The 16797-nt window shown below is 41.9% G+C and overlaps 1 protein-coding gene across 1 annotated transcript in view; it reads left to right on the top strand.

Moving 5' to 3' along the window:
• The window catches only part of GALNT10 (polypeptide N-acetylgalactosaminyltransferase 10), a 230470-nt gene that overhangs the window by 106342 nt on the left and 107331 nt on the right, over window positions 1–16797 (top strand). The gene's annotated exons all lie outside the window — the stretch shown is intronic.

Here is a 16797-nt window from a genome sequence, read left to right as displayed (position 1 = left end):
GTTCTTAAACTTGAGGTACATTAGAATCACTTGGAGGGTTGTTAGGACACAGGATATTGAGCCTCAAAGCTGTTGATTAGTAGGTCTAGATGGGGGCCCAATAACTTGTGTTTCAAACAGGCTCCCTGGGGATTCTGCTGCTCCTTATCTTGGGACCACACTTTGAGAATCACTGCACGTAGATTTCAGAATTTTTTCCACATGAAGGCAGTACTGAGTAGCACTGGAGCGTAAGTTTTGCTCAGGGACTGAGAAAATAGAGCCCAGGAAAAGATAATAAAAGCTAACATTTATTTGTTGCTCACTATGTGCCAGGCATTTTTCTAAGCCAGTGGTTCTCAAAGTGTGGTTCCCAGACCAGCAACATCAGCATCACCTAGGAATTTGGTAGACCTGCAGATTCTTGGACACCAGCCCAGGTTTACCGAATCAAAGCTATGGGGAAGGGTCCAGCAATCAGTGTTTTAACAAGGCCTCCAGGAGATTCTGATGCATGCTTGCATTTGAGAACCACTGTTTCAGGTATTTTAAGTATATTAACTCAGTCAAATCTTCTAAAATCCCTGTGAGGTAGGTACTGTTATTATAACCATTTCACAGATGAGGAATTGAGGCACAAAAAGATTAAGTAATTTGCATGGGATAACATAGCTGAAAAGAGATGGAGCCAGAATTTGAACCCAGGGAGTCTGGCTCTAGAATTTATGGTTTTAATCACTGAACCATAAAGATCTTTCCAGCTATAAGAACTCAATCAGTAGAATGCCGCGCTAAAGACTTCATCTTGGTAACATGTCTGGCAGCTTACAAAATGCCTTCATCCCCATAACCTCCTTTAGTTCCTACAACAGTACTTTGAGATTGGCATTACTATGATCATCTCCACTTTGTAGATGTAAAAGATGTGCTGTCACCTAGGATTGGGCCCTTTTCCCAAAGATGCCTTACAGCAAGGGAGCAGAGCAGGGGCCTCAGTATACTTTCCCTTGGGGTTTGCCATTTGTTTCATGGTTTTCACTGTCAAACCCCAGATTTTTTTCTTTTTTTCAAGACAGGGTCTTGCTCTATCACATAGGCTGGAGTGTAGTGGTGCGATCTCGGCTCACTGCAACCTCTGCCTCCTGAGCTCAAGCAATCCTCCCACCTCAGCCTCCCGTGTAGCTGGGACCACAGGTGTGTGCCACCACTGCTGGCGAATTTTTTGTATTTTTGGTAGAGATGGGATCTCATTATGCTGCCTAGCCTGGTTTTGAACTCCCGGACTCAAGTGATCTTCCTGCTTCAGCCTCCCAAAGTGTCAGGATTACAGGTGTGAGCCACCGTGCCTGGCCGAGCCCCAGATTTTTTGATGTAAGTCTAGACTGTTTGTAGTTCAGCTATCACAGATGTTACTGGATTTGGAACTGTAACCTGACTCTGAGGGTCAGAAACTCAATGTATGTATTTAGCTCCTTGCGGAGTTCTGAGTTCTGCACTAATTTCATCTTTCTGAATCTAGGAAAGAAGTTTACCGGGTGAGTTCATTCATTGTTCTCTCACCACAGCTGCTGTTCTTGTGGTACTGTGGGTTCTAACCCTGGCTGCACCTGGATGGTGTTTTAAAATACAAAGGCTAGGACCCTACCCCAGACCACTGAAATCTGAATCTCTGAAGTTGTTACCTGGATCTCAGTATTTTCTAAGATCTCCAAAAGCAATTCTCATATATAATGAAGGTTGAGAATCACTGGTGTGAAATGAATATTTCTGCAGTGAGAGAGAGAGACAGGCTGGGTGTGGTCACAGCTTTCTTCCATTCTTTCATCTATTCATAGTAAATATGTAGGTCTTCTATGTGCCAAGCCCTGTGCTTGACACTAGGATCACAAAGATAAATGAATCATTAGTGTTGCCTCAAAGGGACTCCCACTCTTGTGCAAGGGGTGGGGACGGATGACATGAGCTGGGCATTACACCATAGTTGAGAAGATCAATAATAGGGTTGGGCACAGGGTGCTTTGGGACCACAGAGGATACCCTGACCCTGTGCCTGCCCTTTGAAAGCTAGGAAGGCCTTCTGAAGGGGTCCTGTCTACAGCCTCTGAAAGGAACAACTAGGACTGGCCAGGGCATGAGGGTGAGCAAGAGCACTGTGGGTAGAGACAGTGGCCTGGCCCTAGAGGCCTCCAGGTCAGACAGCACATGTTCTCTGGCTTAGGACTTAGGAAGTGGAGCCAGGATGAGGACCTAGCCCTTTTGTCTCCCATTGTAGTGCTCTTTCCTGACAGTCCAGAAAAAGAAACCTTCATCGCAGAGTCCTGGGATCCATAGATGTGTCCCTCAGTAGAATTCAGGGGAGTCTGTAAAGTTGGATGAGAAAAACGTTGAATTTTTTTTTTAAATTAAGCTTTATCTGCAATTTGGTGTTCCCTTCAGTTGCGAATGTAATCCACAAAGCCCTGTGATGTCCCCCAAGGAAAGCATTTGCTTTCACATCACTTACAGACCTCTTGAATCCCATGGACACTCATCACTACTTGGAAATGGAGGTAGTTTTTAGAACTACCACTGATCTTTTTTTTTTTCCTAGATATTTACTTCTTATTTTTAATTATTATGGCTATATAATGATTGTATATATTTATGAGATACATGTGATGCTTTGATATGAGCGTACAATATGTAATGATCAAATCAAGGTAATTGGGAAATCCATCACCTCAATCATTTATCCTTTCTTTTACCACTAGATCTTATTTCTTCTTTTTTTTTTTTTTTTTTTGAAACAGGGTCTTGCTATGTTGCCTAGGCTGGTCTTGAACTCCTGGGCTCAGGCGATCCCCTTGCCTCAACCTCCTGAGGAGCTGAGATTACAGGCAAAACCTCATGACATTTGGCTTTGAATAAATTTTTATAACTATATTTCAGTCTAATTGGTTTTCTTTAAAATCTGGTACATTTTATGCATTATGAGCATTGCTCTGAGAGGTGTCCATAGGCTCCCCCAGCCTGGCGTATGGGCCCCTGGCATCAATAAACTGTGCAATTCCTGTTCCAGGTGGGTGGGAGTGGAGCTAAGGAGGTCTCAGGCACCTCTATCACCAGCCCACCCACCCAGCCAGCCAGCCAGCCAGCATCCAAGCTACTAACTGCAAAAGATGTCACTACTGCCAGCGCTCCTGACACCTCCCTTTTTTAGAGTCACCAAGTGTGGAAGCTGACTTTTCAGAAATGAGTTGACAGATGTCTCGAAGAGGTTTCCTTTTTTTCCAGAGGGGAATCTTTCCTGCAGTTTGACAGCAGAAATGTGTGAGTAAATTAGAGCAGCTGAGCCGCTCACTCCCTTCAGTTTCTTTTAGCTTAAACAACTTCTCCAGCAGGAGCTGAGGTTTATGTTTGCCTTTTGTTCCTTCAAACTGAATTTTGGCAACAGCATGTCAAGAACAGGATTGAGGGGCTGTTTGTTTGTGCCAGCTGCCTTTGCTTCCACCAGAAGCTGCACTGGGGACCGCGTAGCCAGAGAACGGAAGCGAGGCAGTTTGGCCGAGACTCACTGGTCCTGCAAATGGGAGTCAGCCAGCTGGCTCTGAGTGGGCCTGCCCTCTGCACCTCCTGCCAAGTGAGCATGAACAGTGGCTGGCTGGTGGGCTGGCCCACTTTCCCTACTCCCTGGGAGCCCTGCTGGGCTGCTTGGCAACTGAATGTGGAGGCCCCTTCAGAGCACCGAGCTGATGGCACAACAGAGACCCAACTGCTAAAGTGCCTGGAATCTGCAGTTTCCTGTGCACACCCCATGTTAGGTGGTCAGTTTCTCCCATGCAAAGATTATCCATAGTGGGAATGAAAGCAGTCCACAATTCTGACCTGCTTTCTCCATTCCATAGTTTTAGCTTCACTAATGAATAAACCTGTGTTGCAATAAAAGGCCCAAGTCTACCAGATCCCTACTTCCATGTTCCTTTTTGCACTTCCTTTTTGTTAAATTAACACAGTTAATTTATAACATATACTGAATTTCCTCAGAAGAACTTATAAGCTCATATTACTATAATAGGCCAGTATTTTATTGAGCACCTGTACATCCCTAACAGACTACAAAGTGTAATAGAAGCAAGTAGGAAGGGAGTTACCACCTATTACCTTGGACAAACATGTATTAAATACAAACCCTGAAAAAATGACAGCTTGCCAACACAGGAAGTTTAAGTCAACCACATTTATTGTAGTCATAATATAATAGTGCCCTGATTGGAACATACACGTGGGTATAAAATCACATTTGGGCCAAGATAAAGTAAGATAAATTTGCCCTCCTGCCTAAAACAACCAAAAAAATAAAAAATAAAAATAAGGCCAGGCAAAATACATGAAACACTGGTTTTTAAGGTACTGGACATCAGGCAGTAAAGAACAATAATTTCTAAGAAACGGGAAACAAATGAGGTGAGCCTTATAGTTGCCCCAGCTTATTGCCTTGGGAGAATTTCCACGCCATGGTGCAGAGGGCAAACCAAGATAGAGCCCAGAAGACTTCCTGAGTTGAGGAAGTGGAGCTGAGAGTCCAAGGAGATAAAGGAGGGTAGAGTTCAGAGGACACAGTACTGGAGAGAGGGGAGCTGTGCAAAGATAGACCTACAGAGATCTACAGAGTCCTCTCAATCACTCAGCGGACTGTTGATCAGCACATGCCATGAGGAAGTTATCTGAGGCTGGGAAAGGAATCACCCTAAAATGCTATAAGGAACAGTGCCTAGTGCTCCCTCAGGGCCAGGAATAGTGCCTCTTCCCACCACCTGGACTGGAAAACCTCCTAATTCATAACTCATGGGGAATCAGGTAGAGTACTTAGAAGAGTTTTGTCTTAGTGGCGTCTAATCAGCCCTAGACTAAACGGTCGGTGCTCTGGACCAGTCTAAAAAAATCATAAATTATTACCCAAAAGGATCAAACTGTTTCCAAATATATAATGCACCCAGAACAAAGCTTGATAATACTTAGATCAATACATAAATATTCAGTACTAAGCAATGTGAAACCCAATCGAAGATTATCAGGCATGCAAAAAAGTAGAAAAAAATGACCCACAGTGACAAATATAATCACTCAATCAAAACCAACCCAGAGCTGACAAAGATAGTAGAATTAGCGGAGTTCATTGTAACTGTATTTCATATGTTTAAAAAGTTAGGTAGAGATATGGAGGATATAAGAAGATCCAAATCAAAATTCTAGAAATGAAATCAACCATGTCTAAAATGAAAAATACACTGAATGGGATTAATGGCATAGATATTACTGGAAAAAAAAAAAGATTAATGAACTTGAAGCTGTAGCAAAAGAAACTACTCAAAGTAAAACACAGAAAAAGAACTATAAAAATTGAAAACAGGTGCAATTACCTGTGGGACAACTTTACAAATTCTAGTATTCATGTAATTAGAGTGTGTGTAAGGAAGTAATGGCTGAAAGTCTTCCAAATTGGATAACAACTGTAATACCACATCCAAGAAACTCAGTGAAACACAAGCTCAAGAAATACAAAGAAAATGACATCAAGGCATGTTATAATCAAATTACTAAAAACCAGTGATGAAGAAAAAAATGTTAAAGCAGCCAGAGAAATAAAACTTGTTATAGCAAGAGGAACAAAGATAACAGGAGAATTCTTGTTGTAAACACTACAAAGAAGAATATGGTGTAGCAACATCTTTAAAGTATCGAAATGTCAGTAAACTATGGTTAGTAATAAAAAAAATAAGGTATGGAAGAGAAAACTCTGTCAACTTAGAATTCTGTACCCGGTGAAAATATCTTTTTTTAAACAAGATACTGTCTACAAATAGAGATCTTTATTTACAAAATACGAAGATCACTAGAAATAGTAGCTTTGTGGGTAAATATATGCTATTTGTCTTATTGTTTAAATCTTTTAAAAGACGATTGGCTGTGTAACCAAGAATAATAATATTATTGGATTTAAAACATATGTAAAATAAAATGTGTGCCAACATAAAGATTGGAGGGGAGAAATGGTAATCTGCTATCATAAGGTTCTCACAGTGTGTCTGGAAGAATTGGTTCCTTCTGGTGGGTTCTTGGTCTCGCTGACTTCAAGAATGAAGCCACGACCCTCGCAGTGAGTGTTAGAGTTCTTAAAGATGGTGTGTCCGGAGTTTGTTCCTTCAGATGTTCAGATGTATCTGGAGTTTCTTCCTTCTGGCGGGTTCATGGTCTTGCTGACTTCAGGAGTGAAGCCGCAGACCTTCGCAGTAAGTGTTACAGCTCTCAAAGGTGGCGTGTCCAGAGTTACTCATTCCTCCTAGTGGGTTCGTGGTCTTGCTGACTTCAGGAGTGAAGCCGCAGACCTTCACAGTGAGTGTTACAGCTCTTAAAGGTGGCGCGTCCAGACTTGCTCATTCCTCCTAGTGGGTTCGTGGTCTCGCTGACTTCAGGAGTGAAGCTGCAGACCTTCACAGTGAGTGTTACAGCTCTTAAAGGTGATGTGTCTGGAGTTGTTTGTTCCTCCCGGTGGGTTCGTGGTCTCACTGACTTCAGGAGTGAAGCTGCAGACCTTTGCTTTGAGTATTACAGCTCATAAAGGTAGTGCGGGCCCAAAGAGGGAGCAGCAGCAAGATTTATTGTGAAGAGCGAAAGAACAAAGCTTCCACAGCGTGGAAGGGGACCCAAGAGGGTTGCTGCTGCTGGCTCGGGTGCCCAGCTTTTATTCCCTTATCTGGCCCCACCCACGTCCTGCTGATTGTTCCATTTTACAGAGTGCTGATTGGTGCGTTTACAAACTTTTAACTAGACACAGAGTGCTGTTTGGTGCGTTTTTACAGAGTGCTGATTGGTATGTTTACAAACCTTTAGCTAGACACAGAGTGCTGATTGGTGTGTTTACAATCCTTTAGCTAGACAGAAAAGTTCTCCAAGTCCCCACCCAACCCAGAAGCCCAGCTGGCTTCACCTCTCAATAGTGCATGTGAAGTATAAAGGTAGACTGATGAGTTAAAAACATATATTATAAACCCTAAAGCAAGCACTAAAATAACAAAACAGAATTATAGCTAATAAGCCAATGGAGGCGATAAAATGAAATCATAAAAAATAATCCAAAATATGGCAGAGAAAGCAAGGAAGGGAGTCAAAATCAGAAAGGAGAAATAGAACTGGGTGCAGTGGCTTGCACCTGTGATCCTAGCTACTCAGGAGGCTGAGGCAGGAGGATCACTTGAGCCTAGGAGTTTAAGATCAACCTGGGCAAGACCCCATTTCTGGGAAAAAAAAAAAAAAAAAAAATTAGCCAGGCATAGTGGCACATGTTTGTATTCCCAGCTACTTGGGAGGCTAAGGTGGGAGAATCACTTGAGCCCAGAAGTTTGAGGCTGCAGTAAACTATGCTCATGCTACTGCACTCCAGCCTTAGTGACAGAGCAAGACCTCATCTGTAAAAACTAAAAAGAGAAGAAGAAATAGAAAATACTAAAATGATGGACTTTAACCTAACCATATCAATAATCATGTTAAACATAAATGCTCTAATCATTCTGGTTAAAAGGTGAAAATTGTCAGATTGGATAAGAAAGCAAGATTCAAATACATGCTGCCTGCAAGAAACACACTTTAAATGTAGAGATACAAATAAGTTAAATGTAAAAGAAAAGATATGCCATGCTAACACCAGTCAAAAGAAAGCTGTAGTGGCAATATTAATATCAGTCAAAGTAGATTTCAGAGCAAAGAATATTACCAGGAATAAAGAAAGTTATTTCATAATAAAGAGGTAATTCATAAGGAAGACATAGCAATCCTAAATGTTTATGTACTTGATAAGAAAGCTTAAAAATACATGAAGCAAAAACTGAGAGAACTATAAGGAGAGGCTGGGCACAGTGGCTCTCGCCTGTAATCCTAGCACTTTGGGAGGCCGAGGAGGGCGGATCATCTGAGGTCAGCAGTTCCAGACTAACCTGACCAACATGGTGAAACTCTGTCTCTACTAAAAATACAAAAATTAGCCAGGCATGGTGGCACGTGCCTGTAATCCCAACTACCCAGGAAACTGAGGCAGGAGAATCACTGGAACCTGGGAGGCAGAGGCTGCAGTCAGCCGAGATTGTGCCACTGTACTCCAGCCTGGGCGACAAAGCAAGACTCGTCTCAAAAAACAACAACAACAACAACAAAACTATAAGGAGAAATTTTTTTAAAAAGTCACAATTATGAGATTATGAGATTTCAACACCTCTCTCTCAGCAATTGGTAATACAGATAGACAGAAAGTCAGCGAGGATATAGTAGACTGTCACAGCACTGTCCACCAATATGACCTAATTGACATTTATACAATACTCCACCAATAACAGCAGAATACACATTCTTTTCAAGTGGATATGAAACATTTACCAAGATAGATTATATTTTGGGCCAGAAAACAAGTCCTCATAAATTTAAAAGGATTCAAGTGATGCAAAGTATCACTCTAACCACAATGAATTAAATTTAGAAATCAATAACAAAATAATCCTTTTAAACTTTCCAAAAGATTAGGAAATATATTACTTACATATGAATAACAGATGGGTCAAAAAAGAAATAAAAAGCAAAATTAGAAAGTATTATTAACTGAATGATAATGAAAACACAATATATCAGAATTTGTGGAATGTCACTAAACCACTACATAAGGGGAAATTTGTAGCATTAGTGCCTATGTTAGAAAAAAAGAATGGTCTAAAATTGATGACATCAACTTCCACTTTCAGAAACTAGCAAAAGAAGAGCAAATTAATCCACAGTAAACAGAAGAAAGGACGTGAAAAAGGTCAAAGCAGAGATCAATGAAACAGAAAATCAAGAAAAACAAAATCTGGCTCTTTGAAATGGTCAATTAAATTAATTAATGTCTAACCAGCTTGAAAAAGAGAAAAAGAAGACAAAAATTACCAATATCAGGAATGAGAGAGATGACGTAGCTATAGATTCTATAACTGTTAAGAGAATAATAAAGGAATATCCTGAACAACTTTGTGCCTAAACGTCTACCAGCTTAGCTGAAATTACAGATTCTTTGAAAGACACAAACTGCCAAAGCTCACTTAAGGAGAAACGATCAACCTGAATAGTCTTATATGTATTGAAGAGATTGACAGTGTAGTTAAGTACCTTCCCATAAAGAAAACTTCAGGCCCAGGTGGGTTCACTGATGAATTCTTTCAACAATTTAAGAAATAATTCTGGCCGGGTGCAGTGGCTCACACCTGTAATCCCAGCACTTGTGGAGGTCAAGGCGGGCAGATCATGAGGTCAGGAGATTGAGACCATCCTGGTTAACACGGTTAAACCCCGTCTCTACTAAAAACACAAAAAATTAGCTGGGCATGGTGGCGGGCACCTGTAGTCCCAGCTACTCGGGAGGCTGAAGCAGGAGAATGGCATGAACCCAGGAGGCGGAGCTTGCAGTGAGCCAAGATCACGCCACTGCACTCCAGCCTGGGCGACACAGCGAGACTCTCTCTCAAGAAAAAAAAAAGAAAGAAAGAAATAATTATATACAAATTTTTCCCCAAAATTAAAGAGGATGGGATACTTTCCAACTCATCGTAAAACCAGCATTATCCTGATACGAAAGTCAGACAAAGATATTACAAAAAAAGAATATTACAGACCAATATCCCTCATGAATGGGTTGGGCTGGTGGTATTGTCATCATTATTCACTTTTTTTCAGGTCAGTAACTAAAAGATCAAAGGATAAAGAGGTGCGCCAAAGTCACACAGGTATACCCTGAGCAGGGTTGTATGTTTAGTGAAAAAATAATAACAATAAAGTATGAAAAGAAAAACCTGTCAACTTAGAATTCTATACCCAGTGAATATATCTTCCCAAAAAAAAAAAAAAAAAAAAAAAAGATACCAGATAGAAATAGAGATATTTATTCACAAAGAATAAAGATCACTGCAAATAGTAGCCATGTGGGTAAATATATGCTATTTTTCTTATTGTTTAAATCTTATAAAAGATAATTGACTGTGGGGTAGAGTGCAGTTGGAAAGGGATTTGTTATCATGGTTTGCCAACCATTGCAGCATTCAAAACACCCTGATAAAAGGGTGGGGAATCAGAAGGAGGGAGTGGACTATGAGGAAATAGCATCCTGGACCTAGCAGAGCTGGTAGCTGAGGTCCTATTCAGGGACCACCCACTTGCCCCCGTGATAATATGGACTTAGTGATGCTGAGTTTGGCTTGAGCAGCGAAAACTTGATGTTCATAAATATTCCCATAGCAGAAAGGGAGTCTTCTCGAATAGTGATGTAAGCCTGGGGCAAGAAAGGGCAGGGATGTAAAAAGGATTGAGCTTTCCTGCCCCAGGTGGCATCGCCAGCTGTGCATCCCTGTTGGAGACCCTGAGAACTAGGAGAAGCTGTTGGCAGAGCTGCTACCTGTGCTCCCGGGCTCCTGCCTTGCATGGCCCACCCAACTGATGTATCCAGAGCTAACTAAATCAGGAACTTTATCTACGGTAACTGTGTGTTTATTATGGGCTCCTTTCTGCCCTTCCACCTCCAGTCTGCAGCTCATCTGAAATGCGGCCAGCCCTTACTCAGGCCTATTATGCTAAAATGATCAAGAGATAGTCCCTGTCTTGAAGAGATTTCAAGCCTATTAGTCACTTAAAACTGTCTCTGAAAGCCATTTATTCATTCAGCAAATATTTATCGAGTGTCTATTTTGTGTGCTTACTGTATGGCCTAGGTCCTAGGGAATCAGCAATGAGCAAATGGTCAAAATCTCCTTCCCTCCTAGAGCTTACATTCCACTGGGGGTAGGGGTGGGAGAGTCATAATATAAACAAACAAATAAATGGATTGATTTTTTCGACAGCAATAAGTGATGTAGGGGAAAAAAGATTAACAGGATAAAGGGTAGAAAAAAATAGTAAGAATGGGATAGATTTTATTTCAGGGGTCAGGGAAGTGCTTTCTGATAAGATAGCATATGAACAGAGCTATGAAGTAGTGAGGGGCCTAGCAGGGCAGTTAACTGGCAGAAGGGCCCTGCAGGCAGAGGAAACAGCAAATGCAAAGGCCCAGAGGCCACCGTGCCTGGCGATGGAGGCCAGTGTGGCTGGAGCCTGATGATGCGTGTGATGAGAAGTAAGGCTGGAGAGGTGTCTGGGTGGTGGTCAGGGGTTGTGGCGGGGCTGGAGCTTTTCCCAAAATGGCTAAGACGGGACACCACTGGAAGGTTTTGAACAGAGAGTGACATAATCTGATTTTCATCTTAAAAGGATCGCTTTGGTTGCTGTTTTAAGAACAGACTGTAGGCAGCCAAGGGTGGAAGCCGGGAGACTAGTTAGGAGTATGTTAACAGCAAGGCAAGGGAGTGTGAGAGAGTGTCAGTCCACGGTAGGAGTAGTAGAGTAGCCATGGCTGATTTCTAAACATACTTGGAAGGTGGAGATGGAGGTGCCAGGATTTACTTACAAGACTGTGGATATGAGAATAAGAGAGGAGCCGGGGATAACGCCAAGGTTTTTGGCCAGAGCAGCTGGGGAGATGGAGCTGCCATCTGCAGAAATGGAGATGACTTTGGGAAGAGCAGGTTTTGGGAAAAATCACGATTTTGATTGCAGACAAGTTTGCAACATTGTTTCACATCCAAATGTCAGTGTCAAGTAGGCAGTTGAATAAATGATCCCATTTGTGTTGTGAAAAATGGAAATAGTGACAGGATTTTTTTCTGAGTTGCTGTGTTTTTATTGTGGTTTTAATTAACTCACCTTCCTAGAATATCAGGAAATGCCTGAGGCATAACAGATAGTAAGCCTAAAAATGACCCGAGACCAGACATGGTGTGTGGCATGCGGCGTAATGGAGTTTATGGTCAGCGTTCAGGTTATGGCAAGAGCGGTGCCCATAACCTTCCACCCTTTTTGTTGGGAATGAATGACGGGAGTCTGTACCCGCCCCCACCCCGTGGTGCAGAGTGGTTTGTCAGACCCTCCGTAGAACAGTGACAGGCTTAGAAGACATATTTAGTACTTATTAGCAGTTTTTACGCTTTTTAATCATGATTCATGTGGTAGAGCAAGCTTGCCTGACACCTTTACAATGGAGTACTTCATTATAAGGTGAGTGCCCCAGAGATAGTCAGGATTCGAGAGCAATGCAGCCTCCCTGTTTTGGCAGGTTGTTAGTGAGACTGTTGTGGGAGGCGAGGGCCTGTAGGTGGAATGATTTGTAAGCTGGGAAAGGAAAAAATGTAGGTTTTTCTTTTTTTGGACCATCACTGTTTTTTTTTTTTTTTTTTGTTGAGACAGAGTCTTGCTCTGTCACCCAGGCTGGAGTGCAGCTGTGATCTTGGCTCACTGCATCCTCCACTTCCTGGGTTCAAGCGATTCTCCTGCCTCAGCCTCCCAAGTAGCTGGAATTACAGGCGCATACCACCACACCTGGCTAATTTTTGTATTTGTAGCAAAGACAAGTTTCGCCATGTTGGCCAGGCTGGTCTGGACTCCTGACCTCAACTGATCTGCCCACCTCAGCCTCCCAAAGTGCTGGGATTACAGGCATGAGCCACTGTGCCTGGCCACATTACTGGTTTTTTAGGAGACTTAAATCAGCTCTTCTTCTCTGAAATTAAATGACTCCCTTCTGAAAAGTGGTGTTTCTTTCAAGATAAGAGTTATCGATCCAATATTGATCCCAATATTGACTAATATTGGGATTTAAAGGTGCTCATATGCCTTAAAATAAAATGGCAGCCAATAACATTTCTCACATTGACTTCTTTTCTCTAATTTTTAGAAGAGTTCAGTGAATTCAGCCCTCAGGTTGAAATTGTGAAGATAAATAATCTACTAGCAAAAATGGATGCCTATCAACTAAAAATTATATGGGCATCTACTCCCTACAGTTTATGCTAGATAAAAGCCACGTATATCTACATGACTAGAAAACAAGTGTGACTTGTTTTCTTTTTATTATTTCTGCAAACAGATGCATTTTCTAAGTCTTCTAGAGATGGATGCTGTGTTCTCCATTAATAACAACATGTACTGTTTGTCGAGTGCTCCTATTTATTTGTCAATGTGCCAGGCATTGTGCTGAACACCTTACCAGTTGTACCTTACTTGTTCCTATTCTGAACTGTTGTGCGATGAGGATTTATTTCTTTTATACTCAACATTGTCTTCTGGTTTACAAACTATTACAACTATTTTGTGGTTCCAGCCTCTCTGAAATTGTGTCAAATGGGGATCATCACTAGCTCCATTTTACAAATGCACAAACTAAACCTCAGAGAACCTCAGCCCTTTGTTCCAGTTCACACTGCTAGTAGAAGGCAAAGAAGGCTTGACCTAGATCCAAGCCTTTGTTTTTTCTATTGCATCATACACAGGCTGAGACCTGAGACCTGAGACCTGAGACCCGAAACCCATGTCTCACAGAGAGGGAGACTTTTTTTTTTTTTTTTTTTTTTTTTTTTTTTTTTTTTGAGACAGATTCTCCTTCTTTTGCCCAGGATGGAGTACAATGATGCAATCTCAGCTCACCTCAAACTCTGCCATTCGGGGTCAAGCAATTCTTGTACTCAGTCTCTCAAGTAGCTAGGACTACAGGCACACACCACCACACCCAGGCTAATTTTTGTATTTTTAGTAGAGATGGAGTTTCACCATGTTGGCCAGGCTGGTCTCGAACACCTGGCCTTGAGTTGATCTGCTCACCTTAGCCTCCCAAAGTACTGAAATTACAGTCATGAGCCACCGTACCCGGTGGAGGGAAACGTTTTTAAATCTGAATCCTCTGTCCATGAAGGTACTTGGACCAGGCCTAGTGAGTGGTATTTGCTATATAAATCCAGCAAACACAACCAGCAGACTCCTCTGCGTGCATCGCATTTACCATGCGGAAGGTAATACGTTCTTGTCCAGAAGCAGATAAATAGCATTCAGCAAAATTGGTTACAGAGATGAGTTTGATTTCTAAGTGGTGTTGGCTTTGAAAGGGTTTAAGAGAAAAGAAAATAATGACTGGAAGATGAGAGTGATTATCAGTTCTCTACCTTCATTAAGATGGTATCAAGGGCAGCATGATGATAAGACAGGTAGAACAGCTTAGCTTAGGAGCACTGTTACATAGAAAAGAACATAATTCTTTCTTGATTGTAAGCCTCCTTCTCCACACCTTTCAGGGGAAGAAATCAATAGTCCCTCTCCCCTCTCTATCCCCCCACTTTACACTCCAATCCTAAGTCCTCCCGGGTAGTGAATTGTAAGTTTAGTGTACAGCTTTCCATAGTTTTTTCTTTGCTTATACAATATATAGAGACATATGAATGGGGCTTAGGGTTTTGTTTTGTTTTATAAAAATGTGGTTGTACTATTGTGTTTTATTCTACAAGTACTTTTTTCACTTAATATATTGTGGTCACATTTTAAGATATTTCTAATAGCTGTGTAATATTCCATAGGCATATAATTTAGTCAGCAGTTCCTCTGTAGACAGACATACAGGTCATTTCCAGGTCCTTGCTTCTGGAAACAGTGTGGCAAAAAACATCCTGGAACACATATCTTTACATTGTTATTTCTTCTTTTCTCCTCTTTTATGAATCATCAAGTAACTTGATATTAAAGTCCATTTCCTTCTAAGGAATGTTTGCCTGGCAGCTGGCAGCTCACTGGGATGTGAGGTGTGGTCCTTAGGGTTGTTTTATGCCTTGCACACCATATTCATCAACCAGAGTTCCTCCTTCCTGCTGTCATCCTTGGTTTAAAGCTTGAGTATGTAGAATATATTGCATGTTACATCTGTAGGAGGACTAAACATTTTATCACGTGGGACAGCAGTGTAAAGAAACTGTTGCTAGATTTTTTAAAAATGTTATTGTTAGACTGGGTGCGGTGGCTCATGCCTTTAATCCCAACACTTTGGGAGGCCAAGGCAGGTACATCACTTGAGGTCAAGAGTTTGATACCAGCCTGGCCAACATGGTGAAACTACATCTCTACGAAAAATACAAAAATTAGCCGGGCGTGATGGTGAGTGCCTCATAGTCCCAGCTACTTAGGAAGCTGAGGCAGGAGAATTGCTTCAACGTGGGAGGCGGAGGTTGCAGTGAGCTGAAATCACATCACTGCACTCCAGCCTGGGTGACAGAGCGAGACTCTTAAAAAAAAAAAAAAAGTTATTGTTTTTATAACCATATTAAAACTAGATATGACCTAAATAAAACAGTTCCCAAAATGTAAGTTCAAAAGGAAGGAAAAGAAAGCCTCCCCTGAATGGCAAAGGGCCTTCATAAAGATGTCAGCCTTGGCACACGTTGTCAAGTAATCTTTTGGGTCCTCTGATTCCAGCCAGACTGTGTTAAAGAGAGAGCTTGTGCCTGTCTCATCCCGGAGAGGAGGGTAGAGAAAGGCTGGATAGCTGAGCCTGAGCCTGAGCCTTGAGCTGAGGAAAGAGGCTTGAAATCAGTGTGTGTCAGGAGAACGCCTAAGTCTGCAGCTCGAGGGAGGATGGGGAAAGGGAACAGGGACTTCTCACATTCTACCCACTAAGACTCAGCTTTTGCCTCTTGTTCTGGTGGAGCTGTCTCTGACTTCCACTTAGTCAGTTTCTTGGTGGTTCCAAGACCATTGGTTGTAGTCTTCCTGAGAATGTTATATTTTAAGGGGATTATCTTTTGCAGAATAGAGAGGAGAAGATTCTAGAATTTTGAACTTACACCATTTGCTGGAAAATGACCTATGCTGTGGCCTCTGTAAAGTGGAAACTAAATTTACATACCAGATGCTATACCAGGTGCATTCACATATGGCACCTCTTTTATTCCTTGTGACAGGCTTAATAGGAAGGATGCATTTTACCCAAGAGGAAAGTAAGTCTCAGGGAGGTTATGACTTTCCCAAGGTGACCCAGCTGCTAAGTGGCAGACATGGGATTTGAACCCAGATCCGAGTGTCTCTTCAGCCTATCTGCTTCCCTCACCACACCTGTAGTTGCATCCCAAGGAAGTGCCCTTCCTAGGATTCTTACCCTTGGACCAAGGGCCACTGTTTGAGATATGGATATGCTGTCTCCCTCTGTGACCCTGGGAAGGTCCCTCCTCATTCTAGGCCTCATTTTCCTCGTCTTTAAACCAAGGAGCACAAATGAGATGAGAGTCAGGCTTTCCAGACTTAATAGTCATTGCTTCTGATTGGCCTTTCAGGTTAAAGCTGTGTATGTGGCCTGGGAATGGTAATTGGCCTTCTGCCTTGGTCCTCAACCCAAACAGATGCTGGCATCTGCCTACCTGCCTCCCTGCCTCCCACAACATACAAACCAGCTCCCAACCAGCTCCATCTCATTAGGGGAAAATCCAAAATTGTCATCTGCTTGTCAAAGGGGAGAGTATGTTGGATTTGGTTACCATGAGAAAGTGCTAAAGTGGTGCCCATTTCCAGAAGATGATTGTTTATCTAGAAGTCCAAGCACTAAAAGCTTTCAAACAAGAGTCACTTGACAATTTTTAAAATGATAATTTCCTTAAAAAAAAAAAAAAAACCCAAAAACTAATCCCTAAAATTGCCGAAGAGTAATTTGCCACAATGTGCAGAGCGTAGTGATGGTGAAGTGCTGTGAACTACAAGTAACTGCTCTTAATATCATGATGGCCCAGTTAGTTCCGTGTTGATAGGGCATTGCAAATCATGTGGAACAACAACAGTGTGTCCTAGCAGTCTCAGTGTCTATGACCTGGAAGTCCAGATTTCCATATTAGTGGTACTTCTGAAGTTTAGAAATCTGAATTCTAAAAGAATCCA

This window comes from Chlorocebus sabaeus, chromosome 23 (genome assembly GCF_047675955.1).
Source record: "Chlorocebus sabaeus isolate Y175 chromosome 23, mChlSab1.0.hap1, whole genome shotgun sequence".
NCBI classification, from domain to species: Eukaryota; Metazoa; Chordata; class Mammalia; order Primates; family Cercopithecidae; genus Chlorocebus; species Chlorocebus sabaeus.
This window is presented reverse-complemented; position numbering and strand designations above follow the sequence as displayed.